Source organism: Bos mutus, chromosome 17 (genome assembly GCF_027580195.1).
Source record: "Bos mutus isolate GX-2022 chromosome 17, NWIPB_WYAK_1.1, whole genome shotgun sequence".
NCBI lineage: Eukaryota > Metazoa > Chordata > Mammalia > Artiodactyla > Bovidae > Bos > Bos mutus.
In genome coordinates, this window is record NC_091633.1 from 45,445,943 (window position 1) to 45,464,416 (window position 18,474).

The following is an 18,474-nucleotide window of genomic DNA, read 5'->3' on the forward strand; positions in this document are numbered from 1 at the left end:
TCAGAGTCTTTTCCAATGAGTCAACTCTTCGCATGAGGTAGCCAAAGTACTGGAGTTTCAGCTTTAGCATCATTCCTTCCAAAGAAATCCCAGGGCTGATCTCCTTCAGAATGGACTGGTTGGATCTCCTTGCAGTCCAAGGGAATCTCAAGAGTCTTCTCCAACACCACAGTTCAAAAGCATCAATTCTTCGGCACTCAGCTTTCTTCACAGTCCAACTCTCACATCCATACATGACCACAGGAAAAACCATAGCCTTGACTAGAGGGACTTTTGTTAGCAAAGTAATGTCTCTGCTTTTGAACGTGCTATCTAGGTTGGTCATAACTTTCCTTCCAAGCGGTAAGTGTCTTAAATTCATGGCTGCAATCACCACCTGCTGTGATTATGGAGCCCCCAAAATTAAAGTCAGCCACTGTTTCCACTGTTTCCTCTATTTCCCATGAAGTGATGGGACCAGATGCCATGATCTTAGTTTTCTGAATGTTGAGCTTTAAGCCAACTTTTTCACTCTCCTCTTTCACTTTCAGCAAGAGGCTTTTTAGTTCCTCTTCATTTTCTGCCATAAGGGTGGTATCATCTGCATATCTGAGGTTATTGATATTTCTCCTGGCAATCTTGATTCCAGCTTGTGCTTTTTCCAGCCCAGCAATTCTCATGATGTATTCTGCGTATAAGTTAAATATATGTATCTGTAAATCATGCCTGTCCTTAGCCTGAATGTACTTATTGCATTTTACATGATCTTTATTGTTGACTTAACATCTTTGTCATTTTCAGTTTCTTCTTTTTTCATATGCCAAAGTACTTTGAATTGTTTTGCTATGTTTAGAAAAACAATTTTACACAGAGCAAAATGACCTTTCATTTACTGTCATTTTAATTAATTCCTTCACATGAATTTATTTTTAGATATATTGGATTAATGATTCTTTGCTAATACATGTATTTGTTAAAAATACTGGAATAGTTTATGGAGTATACAGGGTTTTCATAATGATAGCTGAGAATTAATAACAAAAAATAACTCCAGGCAATTCTATAGCAGTAGAAAATGGAGAATGTTTATAAAAATACATGAACTCATAAAGAGCATAAGTTTTGCTATTGGTATAGTGAGACCCATGTTTTTGAGTAATGTGATTGGTGAGATGAAGAATATGAAGTTTAAGGACATTTTAACACTTTATTAGAAACTTTCTGAAGAGACTTGTTATCCTTTTTCATTTTAAATACCATCAACTTAAATAATGTTATTTTGCTATAACACTTCTACAAACTCATCAAATGACTTTATCAAATAACTTATTTTGAAAATTTATTTTACTTATTCATTTTTGGCTGTGCTGGGTCATTATTACCATGCTGAGGCTTTCTCTAGTTGTGGCAAGTGGGGGCTACTCCCTAGTTGCGTTGCTCAGGCTTCTCGTTGCAGTGGCTTCTCTTGCTGTTGAGTGCAGGTTCTAGGCATGCAGGTTCAGTAGCTGTGGCTCCAGACTCTAGAGCATGGGCTCAGTAGTTGTCACCCAGGGGCTTAGATGCACTGCCGTATGTGGAGTCTCCCTAGGCCAGAGATCTAACTTGTGTCCCCTGGATTGGCAGGTGGATTCTTAACCACTGGGCCCCCAGAGAAGTCCTATCAAATGACTTCTGCTTTAAATGTTTATGCAGTTATGATAAAAGGCAGTAAATTACATTTTCAAGATTATTCAAATGAGGTAATATTTAACCTGAGTAGCTCAAACATGTAAAAGGACTGTGGTCACTTTGCAGTGATTTCTGAATTTAAGCATACATGAAGTGAATTGCAGAGCATTTTACTTGGAATATTAACGCAAAAGAGTTCAAATAGGTACCTGTCTCATCTAGATAATTCCTTAAAGTTTCTGTTTAATTGTACTTGAAAGAGGAACTCTAACAGAGATTAAGATCTAGATATTAGCATGTCTTTGCATACTAGGGAATATGAAAACATGTCCTGAGGTTTTCAGACAGTCTTAACTGGAATTTATCAAATGGAAAATAGTCGCAAATGAAAAGTAAATCTAATTAAATATTGGTAAATATTAGGAAACAAAAATAGTACATTTCTAAGATGTAGAAAGAGAGCAATGTATTCCTAAGCAGTCTCCAGAAGGAAACAGACAAAAGAGTAACACATAGGGGGAAATACAGGCATACAATGAAGCATGGAAGTGCACAGCTCTTCAAGTGTACTAAAACCCAATGTTAAGAATTTTAACTAAAAATAAAGTATACTTATTTATGTATTAGTTTTCTATGCTACTTATATTTATTGTAGTTGGTCAATCTTTGCTTGGACATTGCTCCATATGAAAAATGACTCGGTGAAAAGGTAAATAGCCTTGTGTGCAAATCAAAATATCTTTCTAAATATGTATGCTCTAATTTAGGAGTCCTTTGGAGATGGCTTTTAATTTTCAGTTGTCTGACAATCTTAAAATTGTAAAGTTTCCTTTCACACATTACCCATTGGTAATGGGATTTTTAAATAGCCCTAAAATTAAGTAACTCCTATTACTATAAATTTTATTAACTGGGAGAGATGCCAATGGATATTTCTATTATATACATAAGGAAATTTAAGTCTTCTGAGTCATAATTCCATTATTTCCATTGCCTAATGGTAATATTGTCTCTCTTAGATGTTGAACACTTTCATTAATATAATTCTGTATACATTAGGAATTTTTGTCTAGGTGGTTATCTATAGTGATGAATCTTTTCTCTCATTAAATGTGTGCACTAATATATGTAAATATAAATATATAAATTATAACTACATATTTGTGAATGTATATATACTATCTATACATAAATATATTTGCATATATATAGATTTATATACATATAAATTCCAATACAGTAAAGTAAAAATGAGTAAAACAAATGTTATTATTTTTTGCTGCCCCCAAAATACCAGCTGATATTATTTGCAGTTTTAGAAGCAACATGTAGAGGTTATGGAGTAATGTTTGTATATTTGTAAACATGAAATATTAAAAGTTAGAAGTGTCATATTTGCTTTTATAAAGGAATGGCATATTTTTATTTCTTAGAAGAAATTTCTTTTTACACAGCATAGTTTATTGTAAGCAGTAGTAATGATACATATAGTGATCAATTACATTTCATTATCCCCCTTTGTTTATATTCTCATGAAAATTGAATTAGGCCATCATGAGAATTGTGCATGGATGGCATATGGTATTCAATAAAGAAAGAACAAATACCTTTTTAAATTACTCACCCATGACTTTTGCAGCTCGGCTTTATGAATTCATTTGTAAATCAATGGTCCTATTTCTTAAGATGATGAATAGCAAATGTTTATTTAAACCCTGGGCTATTAATGAACACATACATCAAAAGTTAGGCATTACCCAAGTATAGAAGATGACTTTCTTTAACTGCACAAACCAAAGAACCATTTTTACTGCTAATATGCAAATTTTAAGGAAAGGTATAAATCAGTATATCAATATTAAAAATAATAATCACTTTTAGTTTATTTTGAATCTTTGAAAATGTGTTTAAAAGCTTTTATAAATTAATATGTAACTTTCAATAAAAATACAGTTAGTTTTATTTTATCCTTCATATTAACAATTTTCTGAAAAATCTCTGAAACTTTTTTTTTTAAACTTTACAATATTGTATTAGTTTTGCCAAATATCGAAATGAATCTGCCACAGGTATACCTGTGTTCCCCATCCTGAACCCTCCTCCCTCCCCATACCCTCCCTCTGGGTCGTCCCAGTGCACTAGCCCCAAGCATCCAGTATCGTGCATTGAACCTGGACTGGCGACTCATTTCATACATGATATTATACATGTTTCAATGCCATTCTTCCAAATCTCCCCATTCTCTCCCTCTCCCACAGAGTCCATAAGACTGATCTATACATCATTGTCTCTTTTGCTGTCTCGTACACAGGGTTATTGTTACCATCTTTCTAAATTCCATATATATGCATTAATATACTGTATTGGTGTTTTTCTTTCTGGCTTACTTCACTCTGTATAATAGGTTCCAGTTTTCATCCACCTCATTAGAACTGATTCAAATGTATTCTTTTTAATGGCTGAGTAATACTCCATTGTGTATATGTACCACTGCTTTCTTATCCATTCATATTGTCTTTTTATTGGACCATTTCATTTCTTGATTAAATTAATGAGTGTTCCTTCTCGTTTGCTCAGTTAACTTGCTTAACACAGCTATATGCACTAACAACACAGAGAGAAAATTTCACTTTAGTTTGTGCCTGTATGAAGTATCTCCAGCTCTGCCTATATAGATCTTCAGTTCAGTTCAGTCGCTCAGTCGTCTCTGACTCTTTGCGATCCCATGAACTGCAGCACACCAGGCCTCCCTGTCCATCACCAACTCCCGGAGTTCACTCAAACTCACGTCCATCAAGTCAGTGATGCCATCCAGCCATCTCATCCTCTGTTGTCCCCTTCTCCTCATGCTCCCAATCCCTCCCACCATCAGAGTGTTTTCCAATGAGTCAACTCTTCACATCAGGTGGTGAAAGTACTGGAGATTCAGCTTCAGCATCATTCCTTCCAAAGAATACCCAAGGCTGATCTCCTTTAGAATGGACTGGTTGGATCTCCTTGCAGTCCAAGGGAATCTCAAGAGTCTTCTCCAACACCACAGTTCAAAAGCATCAGTTCTTCAGTGCTCAGCTTTCTTAACAGTCCATCTCTCACATCCATACATGACCACTGGAAAAAAACTATATTGAGTTATTATATTATAACAATTGTAACATAACAGTACTTAGGTATAAGACTAAATCCTTGTAACTCTAAAAAAAAAATAATAATTTCAATACCAATGCATTAGGTTGATTTTATATAATAAAAAGTCAATGTAAAAGATTCATTACATCTTTTATATAGTGTTACTATCTCACACACTAGTAAAGTAATGCTTAAAATTCTCCAAGCCAGGCTTCAGCAATATGTGAACCGTGAATTTCCAGATGTTCAAGCTGGTTTTGGAAAAGGCAGAGGAACCAGAGATCAAATTGCCAACATCCGCTGGATCATCAAAAAGGCAAGAGAGTTCCAGAAAAGCATCTATTTCTGCTTCATTGGCTATGTCAAAGCCTTTGACTGTGTTGATCACAATAAACTGTGGAAAATTCTTAAAGAGATGGGAAAACCAGACCACCTGACCTGCCTCTTGAGAAACCTGTATGCAGGTCAAGAAGCAACAGTTAAAACTGGACATGGAACAACATACTGGTTCCAAATAGGAAGAGGAGTATGTCAAGGCTGTATGTTGTCACCCTGCTTATTTAACTTATATGCAAAGTACATCACGAGAAACGCTGGGCTAGATGAAGCACAAACTGGAATCAGGATTGCCTGGAGAAATATCAATCACCTCAGATATGCAGATGACACCACCTTTATGGAAGAAAGTGAAGAGGAACTAAAAAGCCTCTTGCTGAAAATGAAAGAGGAGAGTGAAAAAGTTGGCTTAAAGCTCAACGTTCAGAAAACTAAGATCATGGCATCTGGTCCCATCACGTATGGGAATTAGATGGGGAAACAGTGGAAACAGTATCAGACTTAATTTTTTGGGCTCCAAAATCACTGCAGATGGTGACTGCAGCCATGAAATTAAAAGATGCTTACTCCTTGGAAGGAAGGTTATGACCAACCTAGTTAGCATATTCAAAAGCAGAGACATTACTTTGCCAACAAAGGTCCATCTAGTCAAGGCTATGGTTTTTCCAGTGGTCATGTATGGATGTGAGAGTTCGGCTGTGAAGAAAGCTGAGCGCCGAAGAATTGATGCTTTTGAACTGTGGTGTTGGAGAAGACTCTTGAGAGTCCCTTGGACTGCAAGGAGATCCAACCAGTCCATTCTGAAGGAGATCAGTCCTGGGTGTTCATTGGAAGGACTGATGCTAAAGCTGAAACTCCAATACTTTGGCCACCTCATGCAAAGAGTTGACTCATTGGAAAAAGACTCTGATGCTGGGAAGGATTGGGGGCAGGAGGAGGCGGGGATGACAGAGGGTGAGATGACTGGATGGTATCACTGACTCAATGGATTTGAGTTTGAGTAAACTCTGGGAGTTGATGATGGACAGGGAGTCCTAGCGTGCTGAGATTCATGAGGTCACAAAGAGTGAGACACGACTGAGCAACTGAACTGAACTATTCTCAGACAACAGTAAAGAGTTATGCTTCAAAGTTATTCAAGCTTATAGTAAAATTGAAATATAAGAAGCAACTGTAGTGGGTTAAGTATTCTTATATATATTTTTTGTCAATTCTCCCCATGGAGAGACAAAGTTTATTTCTTGCTCTTTGAATCTGGATAGACCCTGCAGAGACTATCATCTTTTTTGCCCCAAAGAAGAAGTATGGTGTGTAACTTCTGATATTGTACTGTAAAATATTAATAGCAGCCATTTTGCTATTAGGTATAAATCTTCTTGGAACTCCCATGCCTTGCTAAGGGAAATCCTCATTATAGAGTAGAAATCAAGGTCAAAAATGACTAAGACACTAGGGTGGAAACTCCTTGTTGATCTACCCATGGGCAGTCAATAGCAACTCCCTGTTTTGTAGGGGATTAGGCATTCATGGACAGGGAGGCCTGGCATGCTGCCATTCATGGGGTCACATAGAGTCGGACACGACTGAGCGACTAAACTGACTGACTGACTGAGGCATCTCAAAGTTTCAGTATAGTTGAGCCTCCAGATAGCTGCAGTCCCAGCCAACACTCCATAGAACAAAACAACTCCCTTGTCAACACTTAGAATCATTGTGTGGTTCGTGCTGTGTTAAATCACGACATTTGAAGGTAAAAAGGAGAAATGAAATAGATGGCACATTTAAAGTTTTAAATTATGTTTGTTAGAAGATAAAAAGTAAATGTTAATTAAAATATTAATTAAAAAATAGCAGTGTCTTTTCTTCCCAACAGTATTTGAGAAGTAGTTTAAAAAAATTATACCCAGGCCTTCAGTATTACTCAAAAAAAAAAAAAAAAAAAAGGAAAGAATCCACTCAAAATAATTTTGATCTAGGTTAGAACTGGACATGGAACAACAGACTGGTTCCAAATAGGAAAAAGAGTACATCAAGGCTGTATACTGTCTGTCACCCTGCTTACTTAACTTGTATGCAGAGTACATCATGAGAAATGCTGGGCTAGAAGAAGCACAAGCTGGATTCAAGATTGCCGGGAGAAATATCAATAACCTCAGATATGCAGATGATAGCACCCTTATGGCAGAAAGTGAAGAGGAACTAAAAAGTCTCTTGATGAAAGTGAAAGAGGAGAGTGAAAAAGTTGGCTTAAAGCTCAACATTCAGAAAACGAAGATCATGGCATCTGGTCCCATCACTTCATGGGAAATAGATGGAGAAACAGTGGAAACAGTGTCTGACTTTATTTTTGGGGGCTCCAAAATCACTGCAGATGGTGACTGCAGCCATGAAATTAAAAGACGCTTACTCCTTGGAAGGAAAGTTATGACCAACCTAGTTAGCATATTGAAAAGCAGAGACATTACTTTGCCAACAAAGGTCCGTCTAGTCAAGGCTATGGTTTTTCCTGTGGTCATGTATGGATGTGAGATTTGGACTGTGAAGAAAGCTGAGAGCCGAAGAATTGATGCTTTTGAACTGTGGTGTTAAAGACTCTTGACAGTCCCTTGGACTGCAAGGAGATCCAACCAGTCCATTCTAAAGGAGATCAATCCTGGGTGTTCTTTGGAAGGAATGATGCTAAAGCTGAAACTCCAGTACTTTGGCCACCTCATGTGAAGAGTTGACTCATTGGAAAAGACTCTGATGCTGGGAGGGATTGGGGGCAGGAGGAGAAGGGGAAAACAGAGGATGAGATGGCTGGATGGCATCACCGACTCGATGGATGTGAGTTTGAGTGAACTCCAGGAGTTGGTGATGGACAGGGAGGCCTGGCATGCTGCGATTCATAGGGTCGCAAAGAGTGAGACATGACTGAGCAACTGAACTGAACTGAGGAATACATTTAATGAGAGGATTGTTGTTAACTTATGTAGAATGATCAGAGAATTAGCACTTACCTGAAGTTGAGATAAGCATGTAAGTGATGGATGTGCTAGTGAGAAAAAAAATGCAATGACCAGATATGATCTCACAAAGGAATTAAATTATATTTAATCTGTGTATATATTTCAGTGAAATTTAATAAATTGATATTTTGGCAATATATATGTTTCCTGTGAGTTTGACTGCTAAAAATAATTTCTGATAAATTCAGGATATATTGATAAGAATGAATATATACTTCTGTAGATCTCACTATTCATCAACAATTCTCAATACTGGTTGTTTAATAAAGACTTCTGGGGAATAATCAACAGTAACAACAATTCTGTCTAAACCCTACTCAGAGCAGTCAATTAACAATGTATGAATATAGATCTTAAACATAGTCATTTAAAGCACTCTAGTTAATTTTAACATTTGTCATAGCTATGAACCACTTCCTTAGTCAACTATGAGTCTTTTAATACATTTTGCCCAGTGAGCTCCACTAAAGTATTCAACCAGACTCTCTAAGAATCACCTCTTGTGTCATACTCTCTGTTTAAAAGTTAATACTTGTTAAACTTTTTTTTTTTTTTTTTTTTTGCTGTGGCAATTCTGTGTAACTAGAAACCTGCATATGTGGGGCTTTTAGCACATGGCTTTTCACTTTATTGCTCACTAGTCTGTGAGTCATCTGTGGCCTCAAGGTTCACCATGGGGTCAGTTAGACTACAGTCCGGGCAATGCTTGGGACTTCACACTTGTCATACTCTGTGACCCAGGCTGAAGGATCAGTGGCTCCTTATGGAATAGGCTAGAAGAAAAAGAGGGCTGGCAGAACTCACATGTCTTTTAAGACATGCTCAGAAATAGTGCTTTGTCATTCTGTCCACACTTGATTGGACAAATAAATTTCATGGACAAATCCAGCAGTCTGTAAGGCAAGGGCATATACTCCATTCACCATGGAAAACATGGCAAAGTCAGGGAGCAGAGGAGGGGTTTGGAATAAACACCACTACTTACCACTGTGCTCATAGATATACTAACAATATGCTGTATTTGCCACACCTGGAAAAAACTATGCAAAAATCATTTTGCAACAAGTTTTTTACATCTTGATGAAGACTTGATGGCTTTCTTGTATTTAACACAGATTTGGCTAAAGTTAGCTCACTATGTAGTATTCACTGAAGAGGAGAGTATTTTGATTTCTTTTCTTGGATAATTAAGTATATAACCCTGAATAAGCTTTTATTTTTATGCTTTATATTGAAACTTGAATTGCACTGTAAAAATACGTGTTTTATATGCTTCTTTTAATGGTATTGAAGTTTTTAAAAAATATAAACGTTCCAGTGAAATGAATGCTCTATTAATTTACAGAATATTCATTTATAAGCATATATTGTAAAGGTTCTATATTGTTTATTGTTCTGTGTGTTTATCTAACTTTTGAAGAGCCCCTTTATATCCTAATGTAGAGAAGTATATGTAAAGCAGACTTACTGCTGTATTTCTACTAGATTGAGAAATAGCCAGGCATATTTCTGTATTAAATATTGAAAAGTAGAAAATTAGAATCAGTCTTCAAGAACAGAGCTTATTATTATATATTTGAAGTTAATTTATTTGTCCAAGTGTCTGATGTATCCATTTCCTCTTGCCGTGTGCTACGAAGTTACTACACTAAAACTTCTGCTGAGGCTGTTTTACAGAATCACCAAAAGAAATAAATTTTTGTATCAATTTCACAGGAAAGTAAGAGACTGAACACTTAATTAAGAAGTAGAAGATAGTATAAAATGCTAAAAAGTTCAAGTGGATATTCTTTTCTATTTTTTAAAACAACTATCTCCCAAAGAAGGATTCCATCAGTTTTGAAACCTATTGAGTTATATCTGTTTAGACCTACTAAAGAAAGCAAAAAGTTAATTATATTCTAATTTCCAACTCCCATGGAAAGTTTATAATTCAGATATCAGCAAAAAAGTTAAAATAATTTGAAGTGGTCAGCAAAGAGCTTATTGCTGATTATTGTTAACTATCTACAACTAACACGTGAGAAATCATATCACATAAAGTAACAAAAAGATTAGCTCAGGTGAACAGACTAAAGAAACACTGAAGAATACCAAGGTATTATGTACATTTCAGTGTACAGATTTTGATATTGATTTGGCAATTACTACTAAACTGAAGGGGTTTCTCAGGTGGCTCAGTGGTAAAAACTCGGCCTGCATTGCAGGAGACATTGGTTTGATCCCTGGGTTGGGAAGAACCAGTGGAGAAGGAAATAATGGTTCATTCCAGTATTCTTGCCTGCATGTGAATATGCCTTATTCAAAGAAAGTTACTATATAATGTAAGATATTATTATAATAAAGTTTATTATAATACAAGTCACCATTATTTATCGTATAACAATCCTATGGGCAATTTATCTTAACAAATTAAGAAGTGAAATTTCAGAACTTGTCAATATTTGATAAAACAATTTGAAGGTATCTTGGTCCATTTTAAAACTACATCTTTATTTGTGTCCAATAAAATCTAGAGTATAAAAATTATGGTAGGAACGTAAAATATGGAAGTGGCAAGGCAGAGTATAATACAAAGTTTTTCTTTGTTTACTGTCTTACTTTTTTACCTATTTCTTCAATTTACTTTCCATTTTTGTTCCCCCTTTCTTTCTTTTCTTTTCCTCTCTATTTTCCTTATCCTTTGATAAAATCATTTAAAAAATTAAATCTCCTATAGAAAAATAATTGCTATGTTGAATAAGCATAGTCAGCCAGCATGTCTGACAGACTTACATTTTCTACCTCAAATAATTTCTGAGGCTTCCCTTGTAAGCCACTGGAAATGTTAAAAAATTCTGCTGAAAAAATCTGTTATATGGTAATAACTTTGCTGGGAAATACAGAAAACAAGCAAAGTTCACAGAAATAGTAATTTGCTATACCATGAGTAGCAGATTTTGAGGGAAAGTGGGAAAAAAAAGGATTTTAAGATTATAAGGTCTGATTACAACATTTAACAGATGAGAACAAATGGTCAGGAAAGGCACATGCCTTGACTCAAATCATATGGTAGAAAGGAACTCAAAATAATGACTCTGGCCTCAAATTTAAGCATAAATTTTGGATAGATACAATCTTTAAAAAATTTTCCCATGGCATATTATGACAATATCAAATGTTTTATATATGGATGCCACTGTAAAATTAGATATATATATTTAGATATTTTATTAAAGTGAGATGGTTATACTACTTCCTAGGAATTTGAAGTTATCTGCCAGATCCTCTTTTCTACCTATCCAATGATATTGGGCGAAAATGTGACATTTTATGATCTTGCCTGAAATATTACTTTTATCCATGTTTCTCATATCAGAACAAGTGCCATAAATCCATCAGGTTGCAAAGGGACTGGGGAGTTTATGCTTCCTAACTGCTTATAAGGAAGTACATTGATTGTGAGCACATAGGAATAACAAATAAATAAAATTGAGCACGTAGGCTTTAGGAACTCAAAAAATGAGTTTTGAATAGAGAAACAGGTTAACAATAAAGGGATGACAAAATTTGTACCATGAAAACACTGACAAAAAGAAGCTAGAATAGCTGTATTGATTTAAGGAAAAGCATACTTCAGAAAAATGAAGATTATCAGGAATAAAGAATATGATGATAAAGTAGTTAATTCTCTATTTCTATAAAGAACAATTCTAACATATCTAGAAGAAACATAGGAGAAATGTTGGACTTGGTGGTGAGTTTTCAGCTACCATGCCTAAAGCATATTCCATGAATAAAAAAATAAGTTGGATTTTATTAAAATTAAATTATCTGTTAGAATTAAATTTATTAAAATAAAAACTTTTGCCCTGAAAGAGATACTGTTAAGAAAATGAAAAGATGAGTCATTCCCTGGGAGGAAATAATTCTGAATCATATACTAGATAAGGAACATGTATACAAAATTTCCAAAGAACTCTTCAAACTCAACAGTGATTAAGCTAATAAGACAAAGATATATGAAATAATTCACTGAAAGAAGTGGGGGAACAGATGCTGACCTAAGGAAGTTTGGAAATGAGGGGAAGCTATAAGGCTAATTCAAAATAATCTGTGCATAAGCACTGTCTCTAGTTGTAAAGTTGTTTTGCATGGGAAACAGTTAACAATTCTGATACTGTTATACATGTATCCTTAAACGTAAAGAGTCAGTGGATGCTGGGGTAGCAGTTGAGCGGGAAGTTTAGAAAAGCAAGAAAAGAAGGTGAGAATGATCTGTATGGAATTGGAATAGAATAGGAGGTGGGAGGGACTCATGAAATACTTGATAGAGTTTCAGATGGATACATATAGAAATATTTATGTGTGTGCTAAGCTGCTTCAGTCGTGTCTGACTCTTTCTGACCCTATAGTCTGTAGCCCACTAGGCTCTTCTGTTCATGGAATTCTCCAGGCAAGATTACTAGAGTGGATTGCCATGCCATCTTTCAGGGGATCTTCCCCAGAAATATTTATAAATATGTGTATATACACCAATTAGTAATTTCCACATCTATTTCCTTGCTCAGATTGCTAAGAAGCCTAAAATGCCAACATCCTGGTAGTAACCATCAGTTCCCAGATACTAGTTTCAAATACCAATTCTAACATCATTTTTTTTCAATAAATTAACCATATCTCCTGAAGAAACAGCTGGCTGCTTTTAGGTCATGGGAGGAAATACACAATAAGAGTGTAGCATCCTATAGTGGTATAAAGGAGGAATTGATACACACAGACACACACACACACACACAAGCACAGTGAGTCAAAAGGACACAGGAACCAACAGAAAGTTTCCAAAGGCCAAAAATTTTAATAGAACTATTTAGCAATTAGACAATAAAGTAACATTTAATATTAACTTAATATATAGGTCCCTATTCTTAATATCTTACAAAAGTCACTAAGTTGTGTCTGACTCTTTGCAACCGCATGGACTATACAGTCCATGAAATTCTCTAGGCTTGGGAGGCATAGCCTTTTCCTTCTCCAGGGGATCTTCCCAACCTAGGGATCAAAATCAGGTCTCCCACATTGCAGGAGGATTCTTTACCAGCTGAGCCACAAGGAAAACCCAAGAACACTGGCGTGGGTAGCCTATCTCTTCCCGAGCGGATCTTCCCCACCCAGGAATTGAACTGGGTCTCCTGCATTGCAGACAGATTCTTTACCAACTGTGCTATCAGGGAAGCTCATTGATACCTATGAGTTCATACTATTACAAATAAATTATTGAATATATATATGAGTGGGGAAGAACAGATGCATCCTCCATAAGGAAGATTTAAAAAGAAAAACAATATATAAGCAATCCTCCTAAAAATTGCATAGCTCCCAGTTCCTTAATGTAAACTTCACATAGTTATTTCTTTTAAATAGTGGGACACAGGATAAAAAGATTAACTGTACAGTGGGAAAAAAACCTGAGAAACCCTACCTTTCCCAGGGGTTCATGGTCAACATCAATAATAATAACATCAGTAGTTTGTATTTTTGTGATGATGTAATGTTGTGGCACTTTATCTGAATGGTCTCCCTCCCCAAACACATAATTCCAGTCTAATCATGAGAAGAAAATATCAGAAAAAATCCAGTTGAGGGAAACCTACAAAATACCTGAGTGGTATTCTTTCAAATTGTCAAGATCATCAAAACTAACAAATGTCTGAGATACTATCACAATCTAGAAGAGCCTAAGGAGACATGATGGCTAACTATGTAATGTGATATTGGAATTGGAAGTCTGGAACAGATAAGGGAAATTAGATATAAACCAAGGAAATCTGAATAAAGTATGCTGCTGCTAAGTCGCTTCAGTCGTGTCCGACCCTGTGTGACCCCATAGATGGCAGCCCACCAGGCTCCCCCATCCCCGGGATTCTCCAGGCAAGAACACTGGAGTGGGTTGCCATTTCCTTATCCAATGCATGAAAGTGAAAAATAAAGTGAAGTCGCTCAGTCGTGTCTGACTCCTAGCGACCCCATGGACTGCAGCCCACCAGGCCCCTCCATCCATGGGATTTTCCAGGCAAGAGTACTGGACTGGGTTGCCATTGCCTTCTCCTATAAAACCTATAAAGTATAGGTTTTATTTAATAATTCTTAATCAATTATGGATTAAGATGGATGCATTTGTTCTGATAAATGTACCATATTCATGTAGGTTGTTCACCATCAGGGAAACTCTGTTGGGTATATGGGAACACCATCTACAATCTTTGCATTATTTTGTAAGTCTAAAACTATTTTAAAGTATATTTATGTATCTGTATATATTTAAAAGCATGAAATAGATCAGCCAAATGATTCTCCCTGAAATTGTGACATTTTATATCTTCACAGGTCTTAGAATACCCACTTCCTTGCAAACTATGAGAATTTGGATATTATATCTTTAAAATTTTGGTCAGCATGAAAAAAAAAGTATCAGCTAATCAATCTATATGTGCCTTTTTTTTTTCTTATCTACATTCGAAATTTCATTTCACTTTCTATTAGTATAGCGGCCATTCCAAGAATTGCAGCCTGTTTAGTTAACTACTCTCTTTCCAAGGAACTGCACTGTGTCTATATCCTAAAGCCATTTCCTATGCTCTCATTTGGTTTTAACACACTTGTCCAGAATGGTGTTTTAACTATAAAACCACTAGCCCATTCACGCTGTCCCTGAGGGATTCTACTGTATTCACCCATGGTACAGAACTTTTTGTTTTGACGACACTGGTGTAAATAGGATCTAAATTCATTACATTCCCTTGGATAATGGTCCAGATTGCAGGTCATCCAATAGGGTAATTCCCTATTTTCACCTACTGACTTCTCATGTTCTTGCTTGCTTTTCAGTAAAAATTGCACAGAATATACCTCTGTCTCTATTACTATACATATGTGCATCTGTTTATAATTTTATGTCCTTAATTTCAAAGATTTTTCTACCGATTCTACTTTATGCAATGCAACAGTTTTTTAATGCAATATTACTCAGTCTGTCACTTTCTACATTATATTCATTTAGGGATACTCTTTGAGTTAAATATTTATTTTTGTTCAGTTCAGTTCAGTTCAGTCGCTCAGTCGTGTCTGACTCTTTGCGACCCCATGAATCACAGCACGCCAGGCTTCCCTGTCCATCACCAATTCCCGGAGTTCACTGAGACTCACATCCATCGAGTCAGTGATACCATCCAGCCATCTCATCCTCTGTCGTCCCCTTCTCCTCCTGCCCCCAGTCTCTCCCAGCATCAGAGTCTTTTCCAATGAGTCAACTCTTCGCATGAGGTGGCCAAAGTACTGGAGTTTCAGCTTTAGCATCATTCCTTCCAAAGAAATCCCAGGGCTGATCTCATTTAAGTCATTTATATTTCCTTATCTAAACAACTTATAAAGCAGTTTGACAGATACATAGACTCATTAGAAAAGACCCTGATGCTGGGAAAGATTGAAGGCAGGAGGAGAAGGGGATGACAGAGGATAAGATGGTTAGATGGCATCAGCAACTTGATGGACATAAGTTTGAGTAAGCTCCGGGAGTTGGTGATGGACAGGGAACCCTGGCATGCTGCAGTCCATGGAGTCACAAAGAGTCGGACATGACTCAGCAACTGAACTGACAGATAAAATTTATTTTTATTGGCTGCCTACCATCTAAGCATCACTCAACAAATTTTCACATCTAAACATACCAAAAACAAAGCTGTGATTGTTGTGAAACACTGCCAAAGAGAACTTTGTTAAATTAGAGAAAATGATGCTGTGATGTCATTCTCAAGTTGAAAACTTCCTTTTGCTTGTCTTGAAAAAGCCTTTTGCAGCTGAAACAAAGTGTCACTTTCCCAGGGTAGGGATAGAGTAGGGAAGAGTAAGACAGAGTAAGACAACCATCATTTTCAAACTCTCACTATACAAAAGATTATAGAACTGATGCAGCTTTCTTAGTCCTCTAGTTAAGAAACATTTGCTAATCTCATATGCACAATCTTGATCAGAATAATAAATATATCAATATAGGAATTAAATTCCAATATAATTTCTTTCAGAGAAAAATATTTAGTTATGCAACAACAGTAATATAAGATAAATAATTTTCTTTCAGATGGGTAATAACTGTATTTTACCTAAATTGTTTGAAAGCAGAATGTATGAAAACTACTTCTATAAATGTTGGTATGTCTCCTACACCATCAAAACTTAAGGAATAAGAAGGATATAGTCTACATGATAAGCTTAGATGTATTTGGGTTTGAATAAATATTTATAGTGTCAACTTTAATTTTTATTAGATATTCTTTTTTAAATTTGTATTTAACCCTGTTTCTACATCAATAATTTCCCTTGAGACTATTCTATAAGCCAGTATGTATGTGGGTGTTTGCATTTTGTATAAAAACAGAGACTACTACTGACAAAGATTCATGTACATATAAAGTTATTGTAGACCCTCAGTATGGTAGGAAAAATTTCATTAAACAAATAACTTGGGGAAAAATTACTATTTGAAATAAATTAGAACCATCTCTAATATATCCATAATATATTATTATCATATATCCATAATAATAGAAAATAGTAATCAGTCCCAGCATCTAAAAATTGAACATAATGTTTTACTCAAAAAAGAAAAAAAAAAACTAGTATGAGAAATAAATTCAGGTAGAAAAGAAAAGAACAAATAAATATAGTGTGCAGTATGTGATTAATGTTATACACGTGAAAACTATTCATATATAATCAAAATACAGATGAAGAAACAAACTTGATCCATAGATTTGAGAGGATAGTAAAATGAGCTGCCTTTTGAAACCTATAATTACGCCATGCATTTCTTCATTTCAAATCCTTTTAGGGTTTTTCTCTCTTAAATGGAGTAGAGGAAAGGTAGAGTAGAGAAAAATTAAATTAATTGATGTTTTCATATTATTCTTCAAATAAATTGTAGATAGTACAATGAACTGAAAATGAAAATGTATTTAATTATCAGAGTTAAATAAAGGATTATCATGGAGAAAGTGAATTATGCATGGGGTGAGAATAACCCTGAAAGAGAAGGGGAATTTATGCCCCAAAATATCTCATATATAGAAAACGGATCTTGGTGACTATCTAATGTGTAATGCATTTTGGGTGGCCAAAAATGCATAGTTGTAACTAATGATTCAGTTTTGTAGTTATTTGTAAAGAGAGGTCCTTTCTGTTGATTTGAGTATTTTCTACTGTCTCCATTTTGGAGAAATAAGACCCCATTTATATCATTTTGTGTGTGTGTGTATGCATGCATGCATGTAGCTATTTCTTACCTTTAATACTGTCTTGTTTCCTTTGTAATTCTTCATTTGAATTTCAACTCTAAACTTCAGTGGCAAACAATTTGTTGAAATATGACAGAAGTGAAGTTTAAAATATAGTATTGTATGTAGTAAATTCTGGCATTTTACTAAATTTTACTTATTTTCAGGAGCCTGGACTATTCCTACTTTGTTTCCATTCACTTGATATAAATCAAATCCATTCATATCTTTAATGTCTTTCTGAAGTATACTTTCTGATGATTTAAAGCTTCCATCCATATAAATTTTAACAATTTAGACAACTTAGTCCCAATGTGTAATTTCTTATGTTGTATAACTGTTAGAATAGCAAAATTTCCAATTTTGTGGTTTGTATGTGTGTGTGTGAGAGAGAGAGAGAGAGAGAGATGCCCTCATGTTCCACTCCTAGTTTGTAAAATCTCTGCAGTGGATTAAAAGGTTAAAGTTCATTAAGTTTTTCACTTAACAAATCTAATGGGTTTGTGGATTAATTGGACAAATAATTACTCCAATTGTGCTCCAGAGAGATGTGGCTTTCAGATACAGCATTATTTAAGCCAGACTATAATACTCACATTTCCATCTAGGTCATCTGGAGAGGACAAAGTCCTAGTTGGTAATGGTTTTGGAAATTATAATTATATTTGATTATAATTATATATAATACAGTTATAATTTCCTGTACTTGACTATGGTGACTTTAAAGGCTTCAGCTCACTGCTTCTGTCTGCACTCTGCATCATTAGACATGTCACTGCTCTGAATTGTGTAGCCACCATTATGTAGGGTTATCCAAAATCATACATAGTTATGTCATCGGTAGTCAATTGCTGGTGAGTACAAAATGCTGTTTTCAAAAAAGGCATTCAGGAACCCATGCTCCTTTAATTTTGAGCTCTGCCATTATCTATGGCATGATCTTTTCCTACATTTAACCAAAGATGATGAAAAATACAGAATGCATGCCTCTCTGCCAGGTTTCTATTGACTAAGCCTGGACATAGTATAGTCACTTCTGCTGATATTTT